A 6280-nucleotide genomic window follows, 5' to 3' on the forward strand; every position below is an offset into this window, starting at 1 on the left:
CTTCAAAATGACCTTGAGCAGAGTCCTTGAATTAAATGTCTAAAGATGAAATGAAAGATGGGTAAGCAAGGGGTTGAAACTCTGAAAACCAACCAATGTTGTCACGGTTATTTTTAAAATAAGAAAAAGTGTCCTATTTATTTTAAGGTTATTATAAAGTCATAGTCCAGGAAATGGTTATCTACACAAGCCTATGAAAATGAGCTGTGGTGTAATCTATTTCTGTCAACTATATGACTGTGTGTAATTGCACATTAGAAGTGCCAAGTTTGGAGGTGTTTTGTTTATTCAGGGTCTGAATGTTTTGCTTATACAAAACAAGTGCAATGTGAGTTGAGGCAGTGGCTTCTTGATGTGAGGGAGTGTTACTCTTAGGCTACTATTACCACTTTCTACAGACATCTTACAGACAAAATCTATCAGCCAAAAACAAGACATTTACTTCTATCATCAGAATGCTACGTGTTGTATTTATGTTACTAAGGATAACATATTCCACTCTTATGACAGACAGCAAACAGATCATTCGAAAGCCATGCTTCTCAGTCAAATTATGGCTTTACTGTAGGACATCATTAAACTGAGTTCTTTAACTCTGTTACAAGATACTGTGTGGTGAAAGCCAGATTCAGCAGAACAAAACAGATTTCATCCTGAGTCCAAGTGCCAAGACTCTTTTCATTCAGCTGAAAATAGCAAGCCACTGCTTACGCACATCTCCAGAACATAGTTTAGGCAACTAAAGGATTGGGTGGGAGTGATTCGTGGAGGAGGAGTACAAGCCACTGAAGGAACTCGGCAGAGTTTGTTCAAACACATGGACCAAATCAATCAGAAAAACACAGAATGGTGCAAAAAACAAAAACAAAAACACTAAGCACAATGTGCAGCCAGGAAGTAAAGTTACTGTTGACTTTCAGAGATGAGCCAAGAAAACTCCCTTAATAATACCCATTACATTTTATAACATTTATGTCATTATAGACTACAAGTTTCAAGTAATCAACATGGATCCATGCTGTTTCTTTGCCTGATTTGGATATTCAAGCGAGGAACCCGAGCATCATTGAAATGACCTCAGTGACCTCAGTGAAAGCTTTCCCACTCCTCCTACGCAATAACAGATTCACACAGCAGAGGGCAGCATATGGACTTCTTCACCTGCATTTGAGAAAATACAATAAACAGTATTGCCTACTCATTCATAACAATTGAGAACATCAACACATGTTTGTCCAGCTTGGTTTCTGTGTCATATTACAACATTTAAACAAACATCACCTTCATATACCACACCATATACCAGTAAATATAAAATATTTATACATTTTAATACAAAAATAGTATATAACCAAACGTCACATTTAAAGCTGTTTGGAAAGTAAATATATTGTTGCCTCAATTAAATGTCATACATATTTATATGTATTAAAAATAGGCACTGGCAGACAACCAATGAATCATACCAGAGTGACCAACAATACCTGCTTTAAAATTAATAGAAAAGGGTGTGGAGTTTGAAGCCTAAAGTCTTAATTTTATGCCATTTTAGGTTGATTAATTATTGTCATAGACTTTACATTAAACCTAAAAAAAAAACAATTAAATACTGCACTCACGATTGGACAACCTAAAGGGTGCGAGCCAGAAAAACACAGCAAGAAATGTGTCCCTTTTCTTTTTCAGCTTTCATGTCCATTTGAACTAATAAGCTAAATGAATCAATCAATCTTTAATTAAATACATTTAAATATGTGATTTAAAGGTATAGCTTAATCACTTCAAATCATGTGAATCCCTTGAGAGTCAGAAGCTTCAGACAACCCACTCTGCTGCTCAGCTAGTCAAGTCAGCTTTTAGCAGGACTAGTTTAAATGCTCTCCATTATGATTACATTTAGCTACTGCCTTAATCATGTGGTATAACAAACTCAGTTACTAAGATGTTATAGCATCAAAATAGATTTTTTTTTTATAATAATAATTTTTTATAGGCCTATAGTACAACAAATTTAAAAAAGTCAAATTTCAACCAAATAAATGATATACTGCATTTCGAGTTTGTGGGTTAGTAGCCTATAATCTGTGTGACTACAGCATTGAGGATGAAAATGCCTTTTTTACATCACTACATCATGCAAAATGTTGGAACAGAGGGCATATTTTTCATTCCTTTGCTGTCTCTTTGTTTGTTTCTCTGTCTTCTTTAGAGGTCTTGAGAGTCTTGTGTTGATTATATAGTGTAAATAAGGCAGCCGTTGCCAGGCAAATGTATTCAGCACCTCCTTAGTCCAAATCAGTGGTGAAGTGGAACCACGGCACGGTCTCTCTTGACATGAGGCAGACTGTAGAAAAGTTGCCAATCAGCTTTCGAGATGATACCAGGAGGCAGACATATTTTAGGCCAATTCATACCCCTCAGTTTCTCTTCAAACACAGATATTGTGTTACCCTACAGCAACATTATCTGAGACGGAGAGAAAAAGCTGAACGTCACTGCAGTAACCAATGCAGCCTCCATGGTTGTCTTGACAACTCAAGCTTCTCGTTGCCTTAAGCAGAAATCTACTGTATTTAAAAAACACAAACAAACCTAATGTTATGTCAGAGAATGATGCTATGAACGCTATACTGCTCCCCCTCAACACACATACACACTAATGGTCTCCCTTTTTACTTCTACATCGCTCATCCTGTGTTTGTACTCACCTCATATTCACATCTATTTTTATACCAGGAAAATGAACTCCAGCACAGGCAGCGTATTATTCTGGAAAAATGTATTCTTACTCATTCTTATTTATTCACTTTCCTAGCCTTAAATTAGATGAAAATTATATCTCAAAATTATATAATAATGTAACTGCATCGAACTGGTAAGCCTACAACTTGTTTGACCATAAAGTAAGTAAGTTGCAAGGAATTTTAAATGGTGTACTATTTTTTGTTTTGTTTATCTCTGTGGAAGATATCTGACGTTTGGTTCCCACTTCTAACAGGCTTGTAATCCAAACAACGTTGGTATCACGTGGTATCTCTGGGTCGTCAGATAGTGTGGAAAAAACAGATAAATGGCTGAGATTGACGGTAAGTGCCTGGCAACGACTTGTTGTGAAGTAAATGCAATGGAACGGGGGAGGGAGAATGAGACATCTAGTGGCTGAATGTTATCAGTGTTATCAATAGCACCTTTAATATGTAAATAACATTACTTTTCACAATATTCACCACAGTTCACATTTGGCAAACATAGAATTGTGAGTCCCAAACAAAACACTATTTTTTGAAGCAAGAGCAACTAATTGAACAGGTATTACTCTAAAGTGACAAACTGAGCACAGCTGGCAGCTCAAGTTAAATCTGAAAGAAAATATAAATCTGGGGTGCGAAAATTTTAGAAGACCTTCCTGTTTTTCCAAAAAACAAAAAAAATCAAACAACTCTCCCTTCAGCAAAGAAAAAATACATAACCCTCCCTCTTTTTTACCCACTATCCTCCATAATCATTTTTGTACAATCGCTTATAGATAAAAAAAATTAGCCACCCTCAAGTCAATATTCAACACTGCGCTGAGATCAGTTAACATTGTCAGTGTATGTAAATGGCATTGTTAGTCCCAAAAGTCCTCAAACGAAGAACAAAAATTCCAAATGTGTGTGCACATTTATGCATTTATATGTATGTGTGCGTGTGTGCGTGTGTGTGCGTCACCCCATGACATAGTGTTTTGGAGCAGGCGTTTGCATCCCTCCTCATTCAACAGGTCTCCTCTTCATCAGCAGCCCTCTTCAGTCAGGCAGAACCCAGCCAGCCTGTAATTACTGACTCCACTTGAGAGGAATACCATCAGGCACACAGACACACTGGGAGAAACAACAACAACAACACATTTCAGTTCACAGCACCTTTCCACGACTTCAAAACACCTGGAGCCTGCTGCTATGTGTGTGTGTGTGTGTGTGTGTGTGTGTGTGTGTGTGTGTGTGTGTGTGTGTGAGGAGCAGCAGCCAGCTGCTATTTTAGTACATCTAATGAATGAATAATGACTTTAAGGACACACATTGTATCATTCACAGAGAATATTTGAGTCCAGTTGAGCCCAGACTGTTTACCTCATCCCTTTGCCCTGTCCGTGGCTCTGTTCAGACACAGACACATGGCTGTCAGAGAAAGCTGTGAGCCCTTCATGCTGCCTGTAGATGACTCCCTTGTTAAAAGAGCCAGGAACTCAGGCTGGACACCTCACCAACGCAACGCCGTATGGCACGCCATGTGGCAGCTAGGAACTAGATTTGTCAAGCTTCAAACAAAAGACATAGAAAGTGAAAAAGGCTAATGTTTTTGAGTTACATTGACCTCGTCTTCTCACTCCTTTATGTCTAAGTTCGCCTCCTCAGTCTGTAGAGTGATATATAATTGAACAAAGTAAGCCATTTGATGGATGGACATTACATTTATCTTATCAAGTCAGTGGAAATAACAGGAATCAATTCTCAGCACTGCCATTATTAGTGCAACAAAAGGATTCATAGACACAAGGGTGATCTTTACCGTGATTTAAATAAATTATTAGTGTTTTAATAACAACTGATTGCTTTTTGTTATTCACTACAAGGGATGTGAGGTTTATTGCAACATTCACACAAAGGTCTGTCATAAATTTCAGTAATAATTGTTCCCTTGAGCTTTTTTAAAAATCTTCCTCCTACACATTCCCCTTTGGATACGAGCCAGCGCATGTTGATACAAAAATAGATTATAAACATGCCTCAACTCCAAATAGAGCTACACTCACTCATCAGTATACAGTAGTGCAGTAATGGTGATGGGTTAATGTCTGCCCACACTTTTCTGCTCCTCAGTAAAGCCCTTCACCACTATGAATTAGATTATTCCGTCGCCTGCAGTAATGGCATGGTGCATGGCAGCAGCATGTGGGGGGAGGGTGGGGGGAGGGGGTCGCCCTGTAATCTGGGAGCACCATCTGTGGCTGTCAGCTGAAGCTGCCACTTAGTGGGCCTAACACAATCACCACGTCAACACTTTGGCAACAATTGGAGCTTCAACGTGTCCTCTCCGAGTATAAGGTGACATGCCAGAAAAGAGAAATGTCTTGAAACGAGTCCCTCAATTTAGTACAGAATGACTTGTTTCTGGACCGACGGTTGACTGTGATTGACTTTCTGTGGTCCCACACAGGCAGATTTTTGTTTAAAATATTGCATGAAGGCAACTGTGCTGTGGGTTTATTCAACCCAGAGTAATGTCTGCATGACCAACAAACACACACTAGGTGGAGCCAAACTCCTGAAGAATTTATGATCACTGTAATATACCATTTTTACAATTCCAGCTTCTCACAACAGAGCAAATACTCATTAAATTACCATATTCATGGATTGCAAAGATTATGTTACAAGGTCAATTTATTATGACATATTTAATACCTAGACATCATATTTTCTTAAAGAAATAGAGTGGCATATATTCCCAAGTTTCTACTGTGGAAGTAGAGTGTAATTTGGACAAACTGATAAACTTACTGTGGCATACTGGGACATAGAAATGGGTTGTTAAGTAAAGTAAAAAACATTATATTCTCTTAGGTGGTTAGGGCCACCACAGGTTTCCAGAGCAGCTTCAATGCACCTTTGCATATTTTATACAATCACACCGGTTGAGAATTTTCAAAAAACGTGTTTGCTAATTTTGGTGTTTTGACAATGGTGGAGGAGAGCAATGTTTAAAAAAGGGTCGTGCCTAGATGGTTACCCACAGGTTGCAAAAATGTGTGAAAACTCTTTTGAGACTGCCTGACGATCTATTCTAACCTTAACCATTCAAGGTCAATGCCTGACCTTAACCATCTCGCTAGAGTTTCACAATTTGTGGGTTACCTTCTTGACACAACCTCTAATATGTCAGTCCAAAATCTCCCAAAGGTCTTTGGTTGAGATTTGGTGACTGTCATCAAACTATTCAGTGACCCTTTCGTGCCCTGTATGGAGACTCCTGCATTTACTGTTTCTCCACCCTCTGACTACTTTTTAGGGTATATGAATGTTTTTCCTAATGAAGCGTTGACATATAAAATACTGTAACTATTATTAGTTCCAACACAAACTGATATACACACCCCTTACATGAGGCAAATACTGTATAATAGCATGCTAATGAGTCAATGCAGCTTAAGTTAACAAAACGTAATGAGGCAACCTGATTAGTACCAAAACATTTCAAATGATCAAATAGCAGACAAACGGCTAAGAGACAGATGTCA

The sequence above is a fragment of the Sebastes fasciatus genome, chromosome 12 (assembly GCF_043250625.1).
Source record: "Sebastes fasciatus isolate fSebFas1 chromosome 12, fSebFas1.pri, whole genome shotgun sequence".
In the NCBI taxonomy this organism is placed as follows: domain Eukaryota; kingdom Metazoa; phylum Chordata; class Actinopteri; order Perciformes; family Sebastidae; genus Sebastes; species Sebastes fasciatus.